The sequence below is a fragment of the Diceros bicornis genome, chromosome 33 (assembly GCF_020826845.1).
Source record: "Diceros bicornis minor isolate mBicDic1 chromosome 33, mDicBic1.mat.cur, whole genome shotgun sequence".
NCBI lineage: Eukaryota > Metazoa > Chordata > Mammalia > Perissodactyla > Rhinocerotidae > Diceros > Diceros bicornis.
Window position 1 is genome coordinate 38,370,862 of NC_080772.1, and position 26,914 is coordinate 38,397,775.

Consider the following 26,914-nt stretch of genomic DNA (forward strand, 5'->3'; position numbering starts at 1 on the left):
ATTCAGTGACATGTAGAGTTAGATGATCTCTTCAAAACAGGCTTTGTTCTTATGTGTTATAACTCTTTTAACATAGCAGGCAATCACAGGAATTTGAGGAGTAATCTATTTATTTTTAGCAGAATGAGGTGAAATGCTGCCTTTGTGCATTTTAAGTCAGGGAAAGGGAGGCTGAATTATTTAATAAAAATTTTTGAGACAACTAGCTCCCTATTTGGATAAAATAAATAAAACAAAATTCCTACCTCATTCGTTACATCATCCAAATTTTTCAAATGAGTAAAATATTTAAATATGAAAATAATCCGTAAAAATAAGGTAAGAATCCTTGCTATCTTTCAAGTTTTTGAAAGCCTTCTAAGAATGAGGAAGACTTGAGTACGGCAATAAATTTAGACAACAAAGAAGATAAACATGAAAACATAAACATTTTAAAGAGTCTTTATGAGACTCACACATTCACACACCAACTCAAATGCCTAGAAAAAGCTGCTCTGCGTCCCTCACAGGACACACAGCCCCTGAGGTGGCTCCTAAGGATCCTTATGCTTGAGTGTTAGCCTCCCCTTCAGTGTGGGTCGGACCTAGTGACTAGTTTCTAATAAATAGAAAATGGGGAAAATGGTAGACGTTACTTCCGTGATTAGGTTACAAAAGGACTGTGCCTCCTCCCTCTCTGGCTTCCAGCCCTTGGGTCACCAGCTGCCACGTCATGAGGACACTTGGGCAGCCCTCGGGGAGGACACATGACAAAGAGACGAGACCCTCCATCAACCACGTGAGTGAGCGTGGAAGGGGCTCTCCCGTCCAGCCTTGAGAGGACGCGCCCCCCAGACACCCCCCAGCAGAGGCTCCCAGCTAACTGCACCTGTTCCCCTCTACCTGTTTCCACAGAAAATGTGAGATGATAAATGTTCGTTGTTCTAAGCTGCTTAGTTTTGGGATAATTTGCTAGACAGCAATAGATAATTAATAAACTTTATAATTCTTAAAACATAAATTAAAACAAGTAGGCATAGTTATTCACATATCATATTGACAAAGATTGAAGGTTAATAATGCCCATTCTTGATGATATGTGGGAAGAGAGACTGGCTTACTGTTTGTGATGTGTAAATTGCTTCATTTTTTAAGGGAAGATAATTTATCAACATGTACTAAGTTTGTAAATGTTCATGCCCACTCACCCAGCAATTTATCTGATGGAGCGTCTGTGCAAGTCCACAAACTGTGTGTCCATCAAGAGAGGACTGGTTCACACATGCAGCGGAATATTCTGTGGCTTTTATGAAGAATCGGGTATGTCCAAATGTACTCACATGTAAAGTTGCCTAGGAAATAACGCTAAGTTACCTTTGCATTATTTTCCATTTTATTTTGCTCAATTTTCTCAACACTCTCCCCCCGATCCTGACAGCGTTTTCAACGTTTATTCTACCTTTTAGTAGTATGGTTTGGAGATTAAGATGTTGACTCTGGAGCCAGAGTGTCTGGGTTCAGATGTCTTCTCTGCCACTTCTTTCATGACCTTGGACAGATTACTCTGTGGCTCAAGGTCTTCATCAGTTAGGTAGTAACTGTCTCATAGATATGTAACGAAAACTAAATGAGTTAATAGAAGTCAAGACAGAATAGTGCTTGGAACATACAAACTATGTAAGTGTTGATTCTTTTCTAAATTATGTATTTGGATATAGGAGGTTCTCTCTAGGTTAGATATTTCCCAAGGAATAATCTGGGAAGTTGTAGGGGATGGTTGAGCAGCAGGTAGTGGCAAGGATGTGGTCTTAGAGCAGGCTCCTCAGATCCGCTCCTGGTGCCTGCCTCCTCTTGGCGTCCTCCCTGTTCAGTCGTCTCCTCCTTCTTGTTGTCAGGCGGTGTGGGCTGAGTTAAGCCCCTACTTTAGAAGACTTACACGTGTTGCTTTGGCTATTTAGTTATTATTTTCACTAGTACTAGCAAAATATGCTATGACATTATCTTTTGAAAAAGATGAAACGGGTGCCCTGTGACCCCACCACAGCCTCATTCCATTTCCAGATAAGACTCCCATTACCAGAATGCTGGTGTCCAGGCCTCACCCTCACATGGTCTAGAGACCAACTGGGAAACGTTCATGGAAATCATTAAAGCATTAAAGATGAGATGACCATGACTGAAGTGCAGGGGGACACAGCTGATGCAGCAACTGCTTTTGTACAGGAATGAGAAATTCTTCACAGAACATAGGACATTTAAGATGAGACATTGAGAAAGTGTCTGGTGGCCAGAGGAAACTGGGAAGAAAGACTGGGCTTCAGCCAAGCTAGAATATTTGAAATGACTCATATCAAAAATAGGGAAGGGCCGTTAGTGATACGATCTTTTAGATGATAATTATGAAAAGGTATAGAAGATGGTTACAGTTGCTCAGAGATTGATGCTGGAAAGCCAGACAAGGGAGGATGAAGGCCTAAACTAAGACAGTGGCAGGGAATGGGCTGGGTTTCAGAAACTCGTCTGATGCTGAACAGGACGACTTATAAACAAGATGAGGGTGTGGATATAGATGTATATGAATGCAGAGAATTTTACTATAAATCTAAAAAAAATAGTTTATTTCATTTGTATTAAATACCTAAGAAAATACTCTCAGTCATGGTAATATCTACTTACGAGACAATTTTTCCTGTGCAAGATAAAAGTATATGGATGGCAAAATGCAGGTTGGTCTCCATTATCTAGTCTGGAATCACTTTAGAATAAATTTTCTAGCTGAATTTTTAAAAAGTAACAGGTATTGGTGGTACTTGTTGCAATATTAAGATGGATCTATATTGTTAGCACATTTGTATCAGCCCGGATGATAACACTACGAAATTTCTTTGATATAATGTGAAAAGTAAGTTGAGCATTTCTGATGCATTTTTTTAACCCAGTTCTTGTTTGTTAGGCTTTCTTTAACAACATGGACCTCTGCGCTCTCACAAACTGTTTAATCTTCCTGGAAGAGATGTCAAGTATTGACATTTCTTTAAAATGACATGAATAAATAAAATAATACATGTAAAATCACCTGTAGAGTGTATTGCAAAATATGAGTACAGTTTTTTTTCCATCAACACTATGGCTTAATAAACATAACTTACATTTTTGTAAAAATGTTTAAAATGTGATTTATTTGTATTAAGCACTTTTCTTTCTAGAGCCTCCTACTCTAATTGTCTAGGCCGTTACAGCATTTAGAAATATAATATTCAATTATTTGTAAAGTTTCCTCAATGTAAAAATCTTAACAGTTTAAACCAAAATGTCCGAAAATTTTGGCTTAGAGATGTTTTATGTAAATAGGTTTTAATATATACATATTTATATATACTAAATAAAATAAATATAAATAAATAAAATAAATAAATAATATATATTACATATATACACATATTATATACTACATATATATATTCAACAGGTTACCAATGTCTGTATGTATTGTGTTATATTGTTTGTGTGTTTTAACTGTCTTCATTAGATAACATTATTAAAGAGACTTAAACATTCTATAAATTAAATTAGCCTTCAGGACACTGTCAGGAACCATGAAGGATCTGGGATTTTGCCCTACTTGCAAGTAAATAGGTTTCATGGATGCTGCCAGTCTCATCAATATCGAACACAGACACCAGACACTTGGGTCAGAAATAAAGGACTTGATTACTCCTGGCACAGCCAGCAGCATGTTTGCATGATGTCCCCTGGCCCCCAGTCCCTCAGGGCAGTGTGCACGAGGCCAGATGAGCCCATGCAGTAGCTTTAGTGCAAGAGGGGAGTTCTGAGCTCGGGGAACTCCGGCATTGTGGACAGACAGGAGGCCTGCTGCTCTTTGCTCTGGGGAAGACATTCTCTTTACTGCACAGGAAGCACGCCTGCTTTTGCTCCAGAGGGACACACTGTTTCTGTCTATCAAGGCTGTTTGCTCTACCAGATTCATTGAAAAGATACTTTGTAACAAAGGGCAGTTAATTACTTGCTTACAAGATGTACAGAAATGTGAGGGCCCATGAAGAATTGTCTCCCAAAAGACATGAACAAATGAAAAGTACAGTATCATGTTGCCAGATTCACAAATGCTGTTCTAGTGATGTAACATTAAATCCCCAATGGGGATAGCAATCACCAATTAAGTAAACAGTTTTATTTAGACCAATATTGTAAATAAGAAAACAATATTCTAATTCACTAATTTCCAGAGGATATTATTTATTTATATTATACCCTCCAAAAGTTTTATTTACAGTTACTATATTTAATAAGAGAATTCAACAAATGTCAATTTATAAAAATAAGAACACAGAAAATTATTTTCAACTAGTTATCTATGAAACTATGGCATTAGCATAAGATTAGCATATGATTCCTGCAAATTGAAAATAAAATATCAAATTAAATATGGTACTTATACCTGTTTATGGGAAAATTTATACATTCTAAATCAGTTGAAGGAGCAAGGAAAAATATATTATTCAAATAATATGGATTTACCTGGATATATCTAGAAATGCTTGGCTTGTTTTAACACATGTATGTTGATACAATTGCATACAGTTTCTGAATACCTTGTGATAAGTTATTAAAACACATATCTACCATCCTCCTTTCACAAAAGACACATAATTCTTACAGAATACTTCATTATTTAAAAAACATATTTACCTAAGACACCAGGTTTATGCCAGTCTGTGGCCTGGTTAGGATATGTCCAAATCAAGAAAGTTATCTTCAGACATTTTTTACTTTGTATTTCTTCTAACATTCTATTATAAAAATTTTCAAATACACAAAAAAGTGAAAAGAATAGTACAATGAAAATTCATGTACCTTTCACTTGAATTAACAATTATTCTGATTTTGCCGTGTACCTTCTTTTTTTCAGAACAATTTGAAAGGAAGTTAGGTATATTAAAATACTTCACTCTTCTATACTCCAATATGATTTTATGTTTTTTCTCTTAAACTGAAAAATCTCAGTTCTCACAGTACTAATATATTTACTTATTTTATTTATCTTACAATAAACACAGAATGGTTTTAAAATTACAATACCAAATTCTATGAAAAATAAACCTAATTAGAAATTCAAGATTTTGTTTGCACTTTTTTTAATCTTAAAATATATCCCATCATGTATACACAGTCAGAATATTACTCGAGTTATTTAAGTATTTTTTCTCTATGTGCATGTAATATCAATTTGCTACATAAATAAGTTGACGTTTCTGGTTTTTTTCAAGTTTGGGGGTTTTGTTTTTAACATCCTATTTTATGTCTTTATTTTAAGCAATAAATTGTACAACAAATTACCGCTTCCATCCCTATTCCTTCCCTCCCATTTCTATCATCCCCTAGGGGCGATTTTTTCATTAATTTCTGGTAGACCTTTCCTTTCTGGGTAACCCATCTTGCATTTCACTTTGCAAAAATAAACAAAAAGAAGATAGACAGAGAGAGAGAGAGATGGATGATGGAGAGACAGAGATGTCCTTTCTTACATTAAGGGCAGCACAGTACATGGACAGTGTTGTAATGGTTTTTTTTTTCTTACTAACTACAAAGAAGTTGTGATCAGTTCTTGTTTTTTTTTCAGTCTCGTAAAAATCATTTATGTGGATATTCCATAGATTATTCAATGAGCCTACTATTAGCAGACATTTGAATTGTTTCCGATATTTTGCTGTAACAAATGCCACAATGAAAACTTCGTCCATGCAGACTTGGTTTTTATGGAGGAGTATCTTCAGGGTAGGTTCCTAGAAATGTGATTGCTGAGTCAAAAAGGAAATGCGTAGGTAATTTTGTTGGATATTTCTAAATTCCCCTCCTTTAATGGTGTAATATTTGGAACTCACACCAGCAATGTTTAAGAACGACGATTTCCCTGTAGCCTTACTGACAGATTATATTTTCAGGCCTTTGAATTTTTGCCAATCTAATATCTAAGAAAAAACAGTATCATACTTGTTTATTTTGCCTCAAACTTAAATATCAAGATATGCCTACAAAGTCTTGCATTTTTCCTATATTTGTCCAAAATGCTTAAAATACGTTAACTACATGAAATAATTAGCATACAAATCACAATTTCAAGGGCAATGCATTTTGGGGAACAGCTTTTCGTGGCACCATATTGATAGGAAAATCTTAGCTATGTAACATGCTCAATTTATCTATTCAGACATTAGTTGGTGCCACTGAATAAGTAAATAGAAATGGTAGTAATTGAGGTCCTCATTAACCACAGACCAATGATTGGTCTGCAAAACATAAAGTAGCAAAAATTGGGAGACTGCCCATAGTGGGTAATTATGCATGGCATTTGGTTGAGAAATCTCCATGACTCTACACTAAGAGGGAATAAATGTGAAAAGATAAGTTTACTTATTTTCATATCATCATTTGGCAATGTTATCAAATGTTTACTATTAAACCTAATTAAATTAAACTTAAAAATCTACTTTGGTTTAGTTGCTTTTTAACAAGGAAGACATTTTTTTTAAATGCCTAAGTACTTTTAAGCATTGTCAGTGGTTGTGATCCAAACGTCTTTTCGAACGCTGTAGCTTCATTCTCTTCGTATAAGCCAGTCTAGAACGAACGCCATGATGAAAACCCAGACCTGAAAATTAATCCTCTCTTATGATTCTTTCCATTTACTGCCCAAGCCTCTGTGGCAGCCAGCTGGAACGCCAGCTTATTTCTAATGCTAGTCGGGCTTAGAAAGAGGGACAATGTTCATATGACCAGGGAAAATTGCATGGATTTATAGACCTGGGTAGAAATGCAAGGATCATAAAGTCTAAATCCCTGGTTTTTCAGATTAGTAAACTGAGGCATGGAAAGGTGAATCATTGCTCAAGGTCAGATATCAAGTCTATCTCAGAGCAGTTCCTAGAGCCCTACTTTACCTACTTCTGCCCCCAGGAGCTTCTATCACACCAACAACAAGGAGTGCCATCCTCATTCAATAATTTCACTTTTCAAATATCAGTTTATTTACATATATATGTAAACATATAAAAATATATATGCAAATATATATGTGTAAATCTATCTATCTATATATTTCCTAAATCTGGTGTACCTCATGTAGCAATATTTTAATAATGGATTTAACCATGTTTTTCCATTTGTTTTGATTTCTTCATAGTAATAAAAATTATTTTTATTTAGAGAAGTGTAATACACTGAAATATGAAGCTTATTCAAACCATCTAAACATCATTTCCAAGCCTCTTTTAAGAGCAAGGTTGCACGGTCACAATTTTTCTATTATGGGAAAAATATCTTATTATTCCTACCATCTCCATAAATTACCAAGATATCATCCTACCTTTTCTCCCGTGAAATGTTATGTAGATATAATCTAATAAACTGCACTGTGCAGCTATTATTAAGGCACAGGAGGGATGGGAATGGACCATCACCTCCAAATTTCTGGGAACCCTCATTTCTTTTTATGTATCATGTTGTTTTAAAAGGTAAAATGCTTACTTGGGATAAGAACACTGAAGTTCCATGTTGGGTCATGTTAAGATATAATTGATATGTAAGCTAATTATAATTTGTTCCGTTTGTCCTTCAAGATTTGAAGAATAATGTCTGTTTCTAACATTTAAATATTAATAGTGAGAAGTTAGCCCAACACAGATCTAGTGTTTGATACCCTGGGGTTTAAATTCAGTGTGGGCACTTCTTTCATCCTCGACCAAGTTATACTACCTTTCTTAAACTCCATTTCTCCATCTGTAAAGTGAGAATAATCACAGCTCCTTTAGAGTTTTGTTTTTTTTGAACACTCGAAGGAAATGTATGTAAAGTAACTAATTCAGAGCTACCCAATGTTATTTACCTTTTAATTCTATGCTCTGCAATATTTTGCAGACATTATATGTATTCACTTTATCATCTAACCTAAGAGAATCTCAACTCTTCAACAACAACAAACTCCCGATATTTCTGGAGATTTAAATAGTTATAACAAGATATCAGAAATGCCAAGTTTAACAATCAATAAAATTTTTATAAATTTTAATCTTATGAACATTTTCATGTATCTTCAAGATGCCCTGTAATTTGTACATTGCCTCCTCCTTCTTCCACAACCAACACATCACTGATAATACAAATATATCCATTCTAATTTAAAGGGGAGGAAATGTTTAGGGCAGAAGTTGAGGGCTGTGTTGATAAAGTTTTCCAGGGGAAGTTACAAATACTCAGCAAGCACAGTGTACAGGGCACTCTCTCTGTGGAGTTCTTTTCCTGAATTAACTGGTGGGGCTACCCATTGTTTAATTGCAAAATCGTTTCCCTGGGCAATGCACTGTCATGTGGACTCTTAAGTGGGCCCACACAGCTTTTAAGACTGAGATACAAAGAGCTTGCCTTGCAAATGAGAGATTTATGTGCAAATTGTTCTTAAACTGTCTACCTAGCTGGGAGTAAAGTGGAGATATGACATTTTCTCCTTAGTTTAGTAATTGCACAGTCATTCATTTTGATTTTCTCTGCTCTTTCATTCAAACCTTGACTATCTCCTGTTAGGAAAACTGCAATAAATTCCTATTCCAGCTGTTGGATGCATTTCCTCCACCTTACACCATCCTACGCTACCCACCAGAAGTCAGTGCAATCAGATATTACTCCTCGGTTATCTACAGGCTGATGTGGGAACGCCTTATTCTGGCACTCAATGTGTTTTACAGTCACCAGCTCCTCAGGTCTCTCTCACACAGGCTATGCAGTGTGATGAAGTGGGTCATCCCAGGAGGCCCAGAACAAATATTTTGCTTTTTGCCTCGGAATTTCTTTCCCCACTGTCTGATCTTTTTCAATACTAAATTCTAGCCATCATTTATGACTTATTAAATTCCTCCTCTCCATCCATACTCACCACATCTCTAGCTTTTGCCTCTCATATCAGTGGTTCTGAACCTCGACTGAATATAGGGTTCAACCTTAAAAAGATACTGGTACTTCAGCCTCACTCCCAGAGATGCATATTTGATTTGTCTGGGGCATGGTCTGGGTATTGAGATTTTCAAACTCTCCCCAGGAGATTCTGGGCAAGGTTAACTACCACTGTCATGTGCATTTCAATCATACATTACATGCACAGTTCATTAAGTAATTTAATAAGACACTCCCCACCTTTGTGATGCTTGTATATTTTAAATTTTTTGGTGGGTCTCATTTGCATCAATATAAACTTTCGTACATTTATGACCTGCTAGTATCACACATAAAATTATTTTATAGTTTTCCTATATTGTAAATATACAAAATATAAAGAAAATAATGTGAATCATCAATAAATATAGTTCTTTTAAATTTGTAATTATATAAATTAGGATTAAAATCTGTCTACCTGTTTCTGTTGCCTTCCACCACCAAAATTAATCACTGTCAGCAAATCATTACATAGCATTCCAGACAATTTCATAAGAGGCAGAAGGAACAACAAATTCCAAGGCTCTGATTGTGCTTGTTGAGTTCAGAGAACAGCTAGACAGCTGGTGTGGCTACAGAGGAGAGAGCAGGGGGAGAGTGGTAGGAAGGAATGGAAGCTGTACAATCAAGTGGAGACAAATCGTGACCACAGTGTAGGCCATTGTTAGGATTTGGGCTTTTACTTCGAATGAGATGGAGAGCCACTGAAGCATTGCAGAGTCAGAATAGAGAAATGGCATGGTCTGACCTAAATTTTTTAAAGATTACTTTGTATACTTAGAGTGAAAGCTGGAGTTCGTGGTACGGATTGAAAGGAGAGGCGAGGGAAGTGAGCAGAAGCAAAAATACTGGTTAGGAGACTATTTTAATAATCGAGAAAGAGATAATAGCAGTTTGGTGAGAAGGATTTGGATTTACCAGCTGGGTCTGCTATTGAATTAGATGTGAGTATGAGAGAGAGGACTTAAGGTTACTCCAAGATTTTTAAACTGAGCAAATAAAGGAAACTTTATTACATACTAGCAACAAGTTCATGTCCCTTTCCTCGTTATAAGATGAAAATGACGATATCTACATCAGACTGTTGTCTGGAGGATTAAATCAGATAATACATAAGAAGTACCAGGACACAGCTTGGCTCACGTCTTCCATTAGTGTTAGATACTACAGAGGGACACAGTCCCTGTAGCCAGTGGAGGTCAGTGAAATCTGAGATTAAGTCATCAGCTTAGGCACCTACTGGCCAGGAGACTGGAGTGATCGCTATGTGCCACATTTATAGCCAGTCCAGCCATGTTGGTCACAATATCCAAACAAGAAAGATGTGACTCATGACAGTATTTATCAAGCAGCCTTGAAATTTAGAATTTCCACAGAGGACTGGGAAATCTAATAAGCTCTGTTGGGTGCTTGGGTGTTTAGCTGGTTGCTTGAGTTTTGGGTAGGAGAGGAACAGATGGTCATGAGAAGTATCTATTTAAGTAAAACATACAAACTGCAGAAAAATAATTGACTACAAGGGAAAACAAACCCAGCACCAGGTGTGGTAACGTGGATATATGCATAAGTCCAAAGATTTGGGAGTGGGGGATGGAATGAATAGGCGGTGTATGGAGGACTTGTAGGGCAGTGAAACTACTCTGTGTGATACTCTAATGATGGATTTATGTTATTACACATTTGTCCAAACTCACAGAATGTACACTAAAAATGGACCTTAATGTAAACTATTGATTATGATGTGTCAATGTAGTTATCAGTTGTAACAAATGTCCCACTCTGGAGGGGAGTGTTGATAATGGGAGAGGTGATGCACATGTAGGGGCAGAAAGTATATAGGAGATCTCTATACCTTCCCCTCAGTTCTGCTGTGAACCTAAAACTGTTCCAAAAACAATAAAGCCTTAAAAAAAAGTCCAAAGGAGGTAGTAAAAAGAACCAAAACCTTAGTGAAAATGAAAGTCATTGTAAGGTCAACAAGACCAGCACAGTGTGGGCCTTAATAATTACTTCTCGATGAGTAAATGAAGAAAGAGTAATCACATATCAGTAATCTAAGAGGATTCTTGATTAATCACATATCAGTAATATAAGAGGATTCTTGAGTGCCCCTGCAGTGATTTAACATTTAATACAGTGTAAAGAGGACATGGGTTCAAATCTAAGATTTAATATTTATTATTGTGCTGAGACACAACAGCTTTGAGGCTTATTTTCTTCATCTGTGAAAAAGGAATGGAAATTCTTACCTCAAGGGCTTTAAAAAGGATTAAATATATGAAAGTTCTGGAATGTCTAGGAAGGTTTCAACAAATGTCAGTGGTTATGTGAAACTGAAGAAAAAAGATACCTGAGATCAGGAATACTGAGAAGTGTTTACAGATCTGTGGTGAGAAGAGACCGGAATGTAAACAAAACCACACAGATGGCCTCCATATTGCTAATGGCGCCAGGTGTCTAAGCGACTTGCTAAGTAATCCTGTATGCAGTTTATCAATAATATTGTTCAGGTCCCCTCATCTAATTCCTCTTGTTGCTACCATTCGTCTAAATTACCATGCAACTTCAGGTATTGTAAATCAGACATACTTGAACCAGGGAGACATAATTGTCCATCTGGCTGTGATTTGGAGCCAAGGCAGGAACCACACGTGCTAGACGAGAAGTTAGAGACGCACATTTAGAGACAACCACTGCTCAAACCAGCATTGCTCTCTATTATCACAGAACTGAGCTTCATAAAACGGCACCCAGAAAGATACACTTCCTGTTTTGGTTAGCCAGAAAGTTCTCCAAAATGGCACAAAAATAAACACCATTCTTTTTTGGTTGATTCTGATAAGTCTTGTCCTAACTTTAGGTGTATCCATTAGCTTTCTTATAATATTTAACTAATGCCACACTGTGGTGGTTAATTTTATGTGTCAGCTTGACCGGGCCACAGGATGCCCAGGTATCTGGTTAATCATTATTTCTGGGTGTGTCTGTGAGGATGTTTCTGGAGAGATTAGCACTTAATTGGTGAACTGAGTAGAGCAAACGGCCCTCTCCAACGTGGGTGGGCATTATCAAATTCGTTGAGGGCTGAATAGAACAAAAAGGTAGAAGAAGGAGGAATTCACCCTCCACCTAACTATTTGAGCTGGAACATCAATCTTCTCCTGATTCAGAACTCTTGGTTTTCAGACCTTCAGATTCAGACTGGAATTGACACCATTGGCTCTCCAGCTCCCAGGCATTGAAACTACCCCACAGCATGGAGATCCTGGGTCTCCAGCATGTAGACAGCAGATCACAGGCCTTCCCAGCCTCCTGGTCATACGAAACATTTCCTTATAATAAATCTCATTCTCTAGATAGATAGAGGTATCCAGCTGGTTATATTTCTCTGGAGAACCCTGGCCAATGTACATACATCTAAATATATATCCAAAAGTTGGAAAATTGGATGTGCCTTGCTCATGAAAGTTACTCTGCAGAATTTTAATCATTAAACATCTCATTGGAAAGTTGATTATATTACCAACTGAATATTAAAACAAACTAAGTATTTTCAGGCTGGATTCCATAAAACACTAACTCCGTATGCTGGTCCTTTGCCTGCTTTCTTTTAGATTCACTTTGTAACACAGGGAACTACATTCCCCAGAAACCTTTGCCAACAGGCTTCTGTACCAATGGGTGGTCTGGTGAGGGTTGGAAGGTGCTAGGAAGGAGAGGCCGGGGTATTTCTAACCCTGTATCTCTGCTAGAGTGCTATTTCCAGCACCAACTGGAACTTTCCTGTAATTACCAGCTCTCACAGGACAAACATTCTCTCCCTGGTCCCAACTCTCCAGGCAGGTCAGCCCTGCTTGGGGAGTCTGTCTGGTGACCCCAGATGCCGGATCCTATGATGCCACCCTTCCTAGAGCTGGAAGTAGCTTTCTGGTATCACTAGCTTTTGCATTGCCTCACTGTCCCATGTTAGGCTTATTAGCTTTTCTATCACTGGTGCAAAAATTTCTTTGTAATATACCCCTTCATTTGAAATAGTTAGGGTGGTTTCTATTTTCTTGATTGTATTTGATCCATAAGAATTAAAAGGTGCTGATTTTTTTCCAACTTTATTGAGGTATAATTGACAAATAAGACTAAGACATTTAAAGTGTACAGCATGATGATTTGACATATGTATGCGTTGTGAAAGATTTCCTCCCATCATGTTAATTAACACATATTTACCTTTTTTTTCATTTTTGTGAGGAAGATTAGCCCTGAGCTAATATCTGTTGCCAATCCTCCTCTTTTTTCTGAGGAAGATTGGACCTGGGCTAACGTCTGTGCCCGTTTTCCTCTACTTTATATGGGACACCATCACAGCATGGCTTGATAAGCAGTGTGTAGGTCTGCGCCCGGGATCTGAACCCACACACCCCTGGCCGCCGAAGCTGAGGGTGCGAACTTAACTGCCATGCCACTGGGCTGGCTTCCATTTACCTTTTTTTTTTGATGAGAACATTTAAGTTCTACTCTCTTAGCAAATTTCGATTATACATCACAGTGTTATCAACTATAGTCATCATGTTTTACATTAGATCCTCAGACCTTATTCATCTTATAGCCGATAGTTTGTACCCTTTTACCAACTTTTCCCTATTTCCCCCACACCCCCAGCCCCTGACAGCCACATTTCTACTCTCTGTTTCTATGAGTTTGACTAAAATGCTGATTAAAAAAAAAATATCTTAGAAAGAGATATCTCAGCAAGAGTTTGTTGCCTGTAGAAATTCCCACAGCCCTTTGTATACTACAGTGCAGAGTGAGGGAAGTGTGTGCAGCATCTCCCTGCCTTATGACTGCTAAGAAGATTTTTTTTTTGTCTCATGGAATATCTACAAATGCCTCATAGAAGTGGTGTTACACTGAACATAATTTGCAAATACTGATCAAAGTAAACTATTTACAGTCTGAAAATCTTGTATACGTAAGACATGATGAACCACTTTTTAGACTCTCCATCCATGGTGATTTGACGTATTCCTGGATGCAAAAACCTAAAACAAATACATTGAAAATTAAAGGAAAGATGCATGGGCTCAGGCACACAGAAATTCTCTCTCTGATTTTAAATCTACTTACAACATTATGATGGGCAAAGGCAAGTTATTTCATGCTGAAACACCTTTTACAAATTTGGTGATTAGATCCATTCTGTGGAGTTTGCACCCTGAAAATGCCACTGCATCTCATTTATAATCAAACCGACAGGGTTTGAAATGATATTAAATGTGCCAGATTGGGGGAAAAAATCCAAATGGATTCATACAGAATGTTATTAACTTGGAAATGGTTCAATGGGCATTTGGCATTTCCACATTGGTAGGTTTAATTTGTTGAGTGAGAACAATGAGCTAGAGAGATATAGAGCTCTATATTTTTTGCCATTTTAACATTTATGTTTGTCGTTTATGAACTTGGGCTGAGAATTGATTAAATTTCTGCCTTGTAGCTTTCAAGTTTTGTAACATATGGAAGTTTTGTTGTATTCACCTAATTCTCTCATAGAGGGTCAGTTTAAATGTAGACTTTTCCATATGAATAGTTAGCTAAAACAAGAGCAAGAAAAATAAAAGCAGTAAAGATATCTGTAAATAGACTCAATGGTCCACACAACTATTCGGCGTGAAGTATCTGTGGTTTAAGAGCTTAAGATACTTTTACAAGGTCAAGACAAGTATATGTTGTATAAAGATGAAATAGCCATTTTCATTAATGAAGTGAAACTAAAAAAGAAACAGGGATAAATATCAGGAAAGAGTAAAGTATACAGGATGAGCTCAAAAGCAAAAACGATTCAATGAACCAAGGTCGGTAGACATGGCAGAGACAATTCCTTAATATCTGAATTCCCCACAATGATCAGCAAAATGCCTTGTGCATAGCAGTGTTCCATAAATAGGAGTGAATTCTCTCTATGTAACTTGTTGTCAGAGTCAAAACAGTGAATTGGGAATTAAGAGATTTGGGTGATAGAGTCCAGCTCTTACTGTAACCAGATATGGGGCTTGGGTTAATCACTCAATCACATTCATTCATTCATTCATTGCACAAATATTTATTCCCCTACTCCATGACAGGCACACAGCGAGAGGACAGACAGTAAGGAAGCAAAGAAATACACACATTAGAGAAATCTCAGAATTAAAACAGGTCAATGAAATAGCAAATGACCAAGTGGCTCTTTAGTTGAGTATGAATGTCCTCTGTGAGTTCAGCATTCCAGGTCGAGAGAGGGCAACGAGGAGATGCTGAGATGCTTGGCAGGTGCCAGCAGCCAGTGAAGTTGGATCATAACGGGTAAGGGAAAGGAAGGAAGGCAGGAGTCAGATCACGTAAGGCTTCATCATCTCTCCAGAACTTTCTTTTCTCATTCACAAAGTGAGGTGTTTGGGGAAAACAGATTTCAAGAACTCTTCGAGTTCTAAAAGTCTCTGATCTCTGTCATTAAGATAAAATGTCATGAATACATTGGGAAGAACAAGAGGATAAACCAAGGACAACACAAGATGATTAATGGAGTGTCTTGGAGGGAAAACAAATCATAAAAATTTAGTAGTGACTGTGATTTTTAATTACTATCATCAAAAGAGTCTTTTACCTACAAGGCAAAATGCAGTAGAAAGTGCAATGTATTACATATTAGCAACTTAAACAAATCAGCTTTACTATATTTTTTTCCTTGGAATTGTCATATATGATATTATATATTATTCAAAAAAGATTAAGTTGGTTTTCATCATTGCATATTCCAAAGTGCGAGTCATTTCGGTTCAATTACTTATTCATCTCTGTTACCTGATTTGCTAGATAAAGATGGAATAGCTATCAATAAATACTGCAGAAACGTCCATTCCGTCCTTTCCTTAAGTGTTCTCCATGGAGTTTAGATCTCTGGGATGTTATATTACATAGAGAAAGTAACCCATCTTCGGTCAGTGCAGTGAAAGTACACTCAAGGAACAGCAGCTGTAAGTGAGCGCGAAAAACATTATTATGCAGAAGAAATTCTACTACAAATTGTAATGCTACATTTGCAACAAAAGCTTCAGCCAATTGCACTGGGAGCTCTGAGCTGAGATGTCCATTCAGAGCTGTCCCAAAGTGAAACAAGGGGCCAGGTCTTTGTAATAACTCCTTGACCAGTCAGTGGATGTAGGCCAGGGGCCATAAGGGCAAGGCAGCTTCCTTCATCTGAAGACGATGTACACAAAGAAACAGCTCTGAGCCATCAGCAGCCAACACTCCTGCAGCTGGGGTAATGAGGGCCTGAGTCCTGGAAGGGGATCCTAGCAGGGCACCCCATCATGCACTACACCTGGCCACTAGGGGCGCTAGAGTGCAGTACAGCAAAGAACATGGGCGCTAAGAGTACGGAATTGGGTTGAAACCAGGACTCTTGCTTGTTGTGAGATTTTGAGTCAGTTTTGAACGGGCCTGATCTATTTTATGGTCTACGAAATAAAGTTTGTGGCCTATAAGACAGCTTATTCAAAGATCATCTCTACTGCTTTCCTGCTTATGTCAGAATGGAAAGCAGCTGTTTCTACAATTCCATGACTCTCACTGGAACTTTCAAAAGTGCCCACGTCTCACACATCTTTCTTTTCACCCTAGAGTGGTGACAGGTCCAGGGCTAACCTGCTTACTCTTTCCCCAGATGGTCTCTCTTCCTCTGGTAGGAAATTATTCCTGGGGCTACTGCTGTCACCTGAGCAAGCCTGGGGAGAACCAGACCAGTTCTGGAACCAGCACTGATGCAAATGCCCTCCTCACTGCTTCTGGCCCAGACAGGTGAGATGTTTTGTGCCCATGCTGATGTGCGTACTAAAACAGCTTAGGGCTTTGGGAAGGAAACAGACAGAGCAGACCATTCTAGGCTATCCACGAAAATCTTGCTCAAGAAAAGCGTTTCTCCATTTGGCTCAGCCAAGCCTATTTAGGTTTTCTAAACCCAAGATTCAGCTATTTAGAGGAGTAGAGCTACATGGCCTATAAAACACATTTCATTTGTACTTTAGGTTCTTCTAGTACAAGTCATTGAATCTTCTGCTAAACTTTGAAGCTGTCTCTGCAGTTATATCCCACTCACTTGATTTTATTGGTTCGGAAAACATTTATCGAACATTTTTCTTGTACCAAGCCTGGGAATGAGGGAAGACACAATGATCAATCAGATATGGTTCCTCTCCTCAAAACCTCAGATGTAACTGTGAAGATAGATAACTGAGCAGGTAATTACGATAGTATTAATATTAGTATGTAGAGGTAGTCATAGGTTGCTGTGAGAATACATATAAAGCCTTAACTTTTCTAGATAAGAAGGAGTTATTGAGATAAAAGAGGTCGGGGGAGGAGGCGAATAGGGTAAGAGAACTTCAGATGAAAGGACCAGCATGTAGAAAGGCTTAAGAGAGAAAAGGGAAAGTCTGGCCTACATTAAGCTTCTCAGGTGGCTCACTGTGACGGAAGCTAAGAGCGCAAGTGTGGAATTATGAGAGATGAGGTGTCTAGTAAGGAGTTCTGCGGTATCCTGGAGACCTTTTTGAGCCGTTGGTAATATTCAATGATCAAACAAGATCTTATTTGTCTTTTTAAATACTTTAATTTTTAAAATATTATGGTAACAGTAACAATATTAATAATTAATACTCTTGTTTATTTACAGTTACCTTGCTAAGCATTTTATATTTACTATCTCAATCACTCTGCATGACAATCTTATGAGCACAGGACTATTAGCATTCCCACTTTACATATATGAAATATGAGATTCAGAAAGGCTAAATAACTTGCCCAAGGTATAACTGTAATGAGAATGAATTTGCAGGGGTCTGGTCTGGAGTCAGGCAGAGCATCTAGAGGACCACTAGAGTAACAAGGTAGGAAACGATGATATGGGAGAACACAGAACATAAATGAAGGCAGTGGCAATGAAGATAAAGCGAAGGGGTCAGATCACATGGAAGTTGAAGAGGTAGAATCTACATGATCAGAGATAACCTAGCTGTGTTGGATGTGGGAGGTGGAGCTTTCTTGCTGTCGACGCTGGGGGTTGGTGATGCCGTTCATTGAGGTAGTGAGTGCTGGGAGAACATTTGAAAGAGCTACGTGCAAAGATGAAAAATTTATATATGCATGGGTTGAATTTGAGGTCTTTGTGGGACATTTTAAAGATAATGCTTAGTATGCATGCAGGTATATAGGTTTAGCTAAGGAGCATATCTGAAATACGGAGAGTAATATGGGATTCATCAGGTAATGGAGAGTATTTGGAGTGATGGGAGGTGTGCAGAAAAGAATTAACAATAGCAGGCCTGAGACTGCTGTCTTTGGAACACCCTACTTCTAAGGCTGGCCCTCTGCTAGCATCTGGGAAGTTGGCATCTGAAACATTCTCTGATAAGGTGGTTTCGCTCTGTCTGGACTATTTGTACATTCAAACCATGTATTGATGATGAACACCTGCTTCCTTCTGGGAATCTGGAATTTTGGTAGTTGCTAGGCAGATAATGCCTACATGAACAGCCCTCAACAAAACCCCTAAACTCTGAGTCTCAAATGGGCTTCTCAGGCATAAATGCTGCACACATGTGGCTGCAGGGTCACTGCTGGAGAGAGTACTCCAGGTGACCTCTCTTGGGAAGGGAGAACACGGGAAGCTTGGGCATGGGTTCCTCCAGACCCCACCTGTGTCTTTTCCCCTTACCGAGCTGTCTGTAGATCCTTGCTCTGTCGCTGCAGTAAATGTTAGCAACGAGTACAGGTATGTGCTTAGTCCTGGGAGTCTCTCTAGTGAATTACCGAATGTGTGGGTGGTCTTGGAGAGATCTGAAACAGGAATATACAAGATTACCCAGGAGGTCACAGGTAACTTTACTTAGAATGGTGGTAGGGGTGGGAACCGTACTTCAGTGGGGTTAGGAATGCACTGGGGGGTGAAGGATGTGTGGACAGAGTCTAGATATTTCTTCCAAGAGCTTTACCTTAAAAAAAATAAAAAGGGGGCCAGCTCAGTAGTGTAGTAGTTGGGTTTGGCACACTCCACTTCGGTGGCCTGAGTTCATAGATTCAGATCCTGGGCATGGACCTACACGACTCATCAAGCCATGCCATGGTGGCATCCCACATACAAAATAGAGGAATATTGGCACAGATATTAGCTCAGGGCCAATCTTCCTCACACACACACACACACACACACACACACACACACGACAGAAGGAAATATTTAGAGGAATGCAAAAGAAGTCATGTGATTTACAAGAATTTGGGTTGGGAAAGCTTTGAACATGCTAAAGGGAAGAAACAATAAAGAGGAGAATATGCAGATGCAGACTAGAGAAAAGATCCACCAGAGGAAGAAGAAGAGGTCAGATCCAGAACAACAGCAGCATATTTTGCCCTAGATCCAAGGAGGGACAACCCTTACGCAGAGATAACAAAGAAGGGAAAAGATAAAATGGCAAGTAGAGGGAGAAAGAAACTTGAGGGCATTTTTGTCTAATGGCTTTGGCTTATTTATTATTTTTTTTTTGGTGGTGTTTTGCTTCATTTCTTTGTGAATTAGTGGATTAATTGAGCAGTAGTATGCAATGTTATAAAAAAATGAAATTAATTTAATTTCCACTGAATTCAGTGTAGGTTGGCTGAATTGATAAGTCATATTAATTACTCTTAGAACCAAAGATTTCTCTGGACTCAAAGACCATCTGAGTTGGAGAAGATCTTACAACTGTCTATACTAACCCTGCTTCCAATAAATGAATTGGATTCAAATGTCCTTGTACTATGCTCTTCTGGCCTCTGTTTCAACACTTCCAGGAAAGAGTGGCTCAATCTTAGTATATAACGTAAACACTTGTTTTGTTTCTGAACAGACAAATCACCAAAAAGTTCTTTCCAAGACTGCCCATTTTCTATTCTACAATAGCTATCTTTTGTTATTAATTTTTCATCCTGCAGCTAACCACATTTATTTTCCACTTTCCACATGGAAGCTCTTCGAATATCTGCAGATATGTGTTGTCACTGAATCTTCTCTTCCCTAGGATAACAGAGCAGGTCCCTTTAAAATGATCACAAAATGTTATTTCTGGACCCCTACCCATCCCATTGCCTTTCTTTCCCTGGAGCATCATATTAGCGATGCCAGTGACATCAGAAAAATGCACTTGTATTATCAGGCTGAAGTACACTTACGGGCAAAATTGTGGGCTTTGCAGACAGGCAGACCTAGGTCTGAGTATCTGATGGCCAGTGATCATTGTTTAACCTTGGGAAAGTTGCTTAAATTATGTAAGTCTTGTTTCTTCATCTACAAAATATTAATGAATAAGACACTGCATGGGGCAGTTATGAAGAATAGATGGAATCATAGAGATAAAGCACTTAGCATAGTATCTGAATATATGAGTCAAATATATATTCTTACTTCATTCCTTTTTTCTGAGCTGATTGTTTAACCAATAAGCATCTCCATTTAGAAGATTAACTGGTTAAGCTTATGTTGACCTTGCAGTATACCGTTGGCACCACTTCTAGAAATGACTCGTTATCCTAATAGCAAGTCAGAAATTAACATGTTTCCTTATTGCCACAAAAGCAATATCAACTGAATGTGTCCATTCTCCTTGTCCAACATATTCTCTTGACTTTCTTATTGATTTGTTATTCAAGCACCAAAGATCGAGTGCTTGCTATCTGTCAAGCAACATTTTAGGCATTGGAGAAACAGCAACGAAAAATACTCAGGGAGTTTATGTTCTAATGGAGAGGCCAAAAATATACAAGATAAGTAAGTGAATTACCTATTATGTCAGAAAATAATAAATGTCAAAGAGGAAAAATAAAGTAGAAACAGGAAAGTCAGGAGTCTTGTGGGATGGGGAGAGATCTGAGCATTTACATGGGGGGGCCAGGGAAGGCCTTCCTGAGGAGACATTTGAGTAAAGCCCTGAGGGATCTGTGGACACCTGGAGGAAGAGTGTCCCAGGCACAGAAAGAGCAAAGACAAAAGTCCTGAGGCAGGAATGTGGCCGGGGATGTGGTTACAGCAGAATGCGTAATGGGGAATCAAGCAGGCGGTAAGATTAAAGAGGTAATGGTGGGCTGGCCCCGTGGCTCAGCGGTTAAGTGCGTGCACTCCGCTGCTGGCGGCCCGGGTTCGGATCCCGGGCGCGCACCGACGCACTGCTTCTCCGACCATGCTGAGGCCGCGTCCCACATACAGCAACTAGAAGGATGTGCAACTACGACATACAACTATCTACTGGGGCTTTGAGGGAAAAATAAATAAATAAAAATTAAAAAAAAAAAAAAAGAGGTAATGGTATCCATCACGTAAAACCCTACAGGTCATAGTAAAGACTTTCAAAGTGTGGTCCCTGGATTAGCATCAGAAACATCATCTGGGATGATCATTTGTCACCTGGAAATTGTTTGGAATACAAATTTCCAAGCCTCACTCCAGACCCACAGAATCAAAACCTCTGGGGACCAAGGTCCAACCACCTGCCTTAAAACCAGCCCTCCAGTGGATTCTGGTTCTCACTCTAGTTTGAGAAACCCTGGCCTCCTAGGTGATAAAGGAAGCTATGGGAAGGCTTGAGCAGACAGATGAGTGCCACGATCTGGCTGACACTCAAAATCACTCCTTCTGCTGTGTTGAATACATACTTAAGGCAGAAGCAATGAGATCACTTGATGAGACTTCTAGATAATCTAGGGCAAAGGATGACATTGGTTGGACTTGGTATTGGCAGAAGAGGTAGTTGAGAAATTACGAAATTCTGAATATATTTTGAAGGTAGGCTCAACCAAACGGTTGGGATAGAAGAAAGAGAGAAGGCAAGGATGACTACCAAGGTTTCAGTTGGAGAATCAGGAAGAATTGAACTGCTGTAACTTTTAAAACTTCTCCTCTTGCAAAAATAATCTTGAATCTGGAAATTTAAAACAAAATAAAGACTTTTTCTTATCTCTTTATGCTTTATTCTGTCATATTAGTAATAGGTACTTGGGAGAAACAACATTCTAACAGTGAGGATAAATACCTTTGAGGCTTTCACAGTTCAGAGTTTTTACATGAATTGTAAACTTATTTCTCAGAAATAAGACAAGTTTTAGCTCTGAATTATCTTTACAAAAGACATTATTATTATTACTGTTATTATTATTGGCCAATTTTCTGAGAACCCTCAAACAAAATTTGAAAACTGTGAATTACCTGGAAACTGTGCCCTGTCAACTTTTAATAATTTTGATTATGGTAGAGAGGAAACAGGTTATCATTAGAGTCTTTGAACATCTCCTTCTTGTTCATATGGAAAATTCAAACGCAAGATGTGCTACCTGGTGAATTCAGACACGCTTTAGGTAAAGGCCAAACAGTGATTCTCTCCTCTCTTATAAGCTCTCTGCCCAGAATTACAGCATCAGTAACAAACTGACTGGGTACCATTTTAAATCAAAGTGCTTCACTTTTTCACAATTTGGCTTTCTTCATTAACAGTATCAATGATTCTCATAGACCATTTGATTTCTAGATAGATAATTTATGATTTCCAAATACAATCAATTTTTGAATCTCCACACCAGTGGAGTAGAGCTTTGGGGGGGATCCTGCCAAACACAATCCCATCCAGACCATTTTATCTTCACTTTCGGAATTCATTTCCATGGTTTTCCTTTTTTTGTTAGAGTTTGTCAGTAGTCAAAATGCATATTATCAAAAACATGTTAACATAGCTTTTTCATCTAATAGTTCCTGAGATTATTTTAAGATTAAAAGTGACAAGAGAAGATGTTTTGGAAGTGTAGTTTTGCACTAGTTGGACACAATGCATTATGCAATATGATGTTTTTCTTTTTTTGAGATCTGGGATTATACAATTCACGTCCAGTCCACGCATTTACGCTACAATCACGGTCATTTTGCAACCATTGCCTTAGAGATTAGCTGCTGCCCTGCATTTTCAAAGAATCACTACATCTTAGTATTGCGAAGAATCTTAAAGCCCAGCTCATCTGACCTTCAACAAGGAAACATTATAACATTTAGAAGATTTTCTTCTAGCATCTGCATAAACCTTTCGAGAGATGAGGAGGAGATAGCAACCCAGCCTTTGCTCGACACCCTAGATAAAATCTTGTGCTCTTGAGCCCATGTTGTCTGGCTCTACCACTAATCACAATTCATGTTTAACCACCACCTGAAAGTCTTCCAGCAACAACACTTCAGTCATTGAAGACTTTCAGATTTGGTTCACCGTTGGCTGCTCCAATTTTAATGCTGACATAATCCTGAGAAATTTCTAAGTCTGTGATATGTCTAACCCAATATTATTTGGTAATTTCTTCTTAAACTCAATGATCTTAGCACCTCTCTTCCTTAACTCTGCCTTCCACCCGGATACTCAAAAGAGAATTTGGGAATCAAGCCAGATTTCTTTTCTCTCCCCTACATATTTAATTAAATAAGCATATTTTGCTGATTTTTCTATCCCTGCTTCCCTCAAATCAATCACTTTTTCCACACCCTAGTGCTAACTCCGTAGTTCAGAACCTCATTAACTCCTGTGTGGTCTCACCGTAATAATCTCCTAACTGATATTACCCTAAAATTGTACTTTCCATTTCTTCCCATAGACCAAATTGAAAATATGCATAGTATGCTTCAGTGATGATTTATCATCTACAGAATAACTCCAAACTCATTCAAAGGGCACATGTGGCCCTGACTGTTATGACCTCCTTCTTTCTAACCAGGATTATCACTCATCATTCCCTTTCTCAAAAGTCATATTCCAGAATTTTGTAATACTTAGAGAATTCAATCATCCCATAATTTGTACTTCCATGCTTTTGCACAAGTTTGACTCTACCTGGAATGTTCTGCTCTTTCTTCCTACAGAAACCCATTACCTTCCTGGAGAATTTCTGCTCATCTTGAAAGCCTCAGATTAATCATTACCCTCTTTATGAAAGATTCCTTAATTGCTGCAGGCTAACACGATCACTTCCTCCTTTGTGCTGCCACTGTGCCTTATGCACACTGCTATTGTTATAGATTATATATATATTTTTGTGAGGATGATTGGCCCTGGGCTAACATTTGTGCCCATCTTACTCTGCTTTACATGGGATGCCACCACAGCATGACTTGATAAGCAGTGCATCGGTCCATGCCCCTGATCCAAATCCACAAACCCCAGGGTGCCACAGTGGAGCATGTGAACTTAACCGCTACGCCACCAGGTCAGCCCCTAGATAATATATTTGATTAAATATCATAGTCTTCAAATTTAGCTCCTTTTTCAGACTCAGTATTTTGGTGTATGGGTTTATTGTGTGTGTGATTTTATTTGTATCCCCAATGCCTCTCCATCCTTGGAGCCCAGCCAATCTTGGCAGACTCAGAAGGTAAATGAATAGATGGACACCTTTAGAGTGAATTTTACCTTAGAGATGTAGGTAAATTTGACAATTTTTCTGACAGAGGGACAACAAAATAAGCATATGTTTTGAGAGAGAAGGTAATAAATAAAATATGATTATGACATGCATAATAATGAGCTTGATACTTAAGAGAATAATCACAATATCAATGCTAGGTCCAGGACTTTTACATAAGAGAAATAGAATCAATCAAGATATTGTCTCTCAAAACAGAGTAAAAGCTATGACAGTAAATGAGCTGGAATTTTCTTGAGAAACAGAAACCAGTCAGGGTAAAATCACATGGTATTTTTAAATAGATGAAAGCTTATATTTGTGTAATTCTTATATAGTCACAAGTTCTCTACCCTTTTCATTTCAAAGGAAATTATGATTGTTATCTGACTTGATATTGATGAGCAAGGAAAGTTTTAGTTTAAGAGCAGTCACAAAACAATATCCAAATAAGAGCTTGCGTATTAGTCTTAAAATAAGGTTTAATGAAACTGCAGAATAATCCTCCTTCAAATAGTCAAGATACCAAAGAGGAAATTGAAGATACAGCTGTGAACTTTGATTCATATTGTCAAATCTATGCACCAAAGTTTATAATGGAGATAATGATAAAATTATAATTGACTTTAAAACATATGACTTTAGTTCAAAATATTACTTCAAATCAGGAAAATTCACATCACGTTTTAAATGATTCAAAACATCACTCAGAAAAGAAATATAGACTTGTCTCCATTCTGTCCTGCTCCAAGGATTATCAATGCACACATGTTCACTTCAAAACTGTACCTCTCCTACCAGTCCATTCAACAACATTAACAACATTTTTCACCTGTTCTAAAATACTAAAATGTGCACTTTTTTAGTATTTTAACATTTTTAAACTGGAAATGCATGTAAAAATTGGTGATATCTCATAGTTTAATTCACATAACTTATTAAATTTTATTGTGAAAGAACATAATGGTGCAGAGATCACAATACATGTGGGTCTTAGAGATTTGAAGACATAGGTTAAATGCCTATTTTTTGACTATTTTTTCACTGTCAACCCACGTTATGATAACTGAACTAAAAAAAAAATTACAGTTTTTGCTGCTCCAGTGTCACAGAATATTTTATTTCATCTCTTCTAGGCATACCAAGAAAAATGATCAACAAAAAGAAACCAAAATTTTCTACCCAGAGGAAAACCTGAGTGAATTTCCACATCTGAATTTCTAATTACTATTTGAATAATGGCTAAGTTGCCATATATTTTGATTCTTCAACATGATATAAAAATCATTAAACTCAGCAAAAAGCCATTTGGATAATAAAATAGTTGTTTCCATCTTAAACACAGTCAACACTCTACTCAATACCCACAGCGGCCCACAGGACACACATTTAGACTGAGAATTACACACCACCTCACTCTCTTTGCCCTCATTCCTGGAAAGGTGACTGGTTTTCAAGCTTATCCTCACACTCTTGCTGCTAATGCTCTCACTCCTTATGGAATGTGACCCTTTGTTACATCTCAGACCCACTCTACTTGTTTAGTCAACAGCATACTGTCTAATGCCTTAGCGTTCCTCATTCTTCCAACTCCCCGATTTGAACTCTGAAACTTGCTCCATCAGGTTCTTCTTCCCTCCCTCTCCTTCCTGCCATCTGCTCATTTGCCCCATCACCCCGAGTCCGCTGGGACCTCCTTGTTACTTCAGGTCATCCGTGTTCTTCTCTTTATGAACCCATTTCTGTATATTATTGACCCTATCACCCCCAATTCCTTTATTTATTAATAAATTCCTGATTGGGTCTCCTCTTCACCCACACCCCTTAATACCTTGTGTTTCTCCTTCTCAGTATATGTTTGAGGCTTGTTTTACATTTAATTGTATGGTTATTTTATGCAAATTTTTCTCCCACACCAAGCTTAACCATCATGAGAATAAGAGCCACTTCTAGGACAGATTACTTTTAATGACTGCTTGATAATCTTCTGAAGTTTATCTGTTTCTGCTTGACTGGATATTTGCGTTGTTTACATTTTTTCATTAAAAATATCTTAAATACAATCTACCTTACTATTCTAGAATTGAAAGAAATTTTCAAGGTGGGATATGCAAAAATTAATGTTCTTAAAGCTTTTAATACATATTTTCATATTGCTTTCTAGAAAGAGAATAGAAATGTAGCTGTCCACCAACAACCTATGAGGCCCTGCCTTACACTATCTTCAACATCATTCAATATTAAAATTTTAAAAAACTTTTGATAATTTGATAGGCTTAAAAATATATTTTTGCTTTTAATGTGTAGGGCTTGATTTAAATTTGGTTTAAAATTATATCTTAATTATAAATATATCATTTATATTTATAAGGATAATCAGTTATAATTATACTTCTGTCAATAGCCTGATCTTATGCTTTACTCTTTTATCCATTTAGGT

The 26,914-nt window shown here is 37.8% G+C and overlaps 1 long non-coding RNA gene across 2 annotated transcripts in view; it reads left to right on the forward strand.

Annotated features, from left to right (window-relative positions):
* The window catches only part of LOC131396625 (uncharacterized), a 38,923-nt gene extending 12,591 nt beyond the window's left edge, over positions 1–26,332 (forward strand). Inside the window, exons 2-4 of one of the 2 annotated variants that reach the window (XR_009216602.1) lie at positions 1,192–1,299; positions 16,682–16,815; positions 25,611–26,332. This is a non-coding gene — a long non-coding RNA (uncharacterized LOC131396625). The remainder of the gene's footprint in view (positions 1–1,191; positions 1,300–16,681; positions 16,816–25,610) is intronic. The other variant, XR_009216601.1, reaches the window with a different exon arrangement.
* Positions 26,333–26,914: the final 582 nt, after the last annotated feature.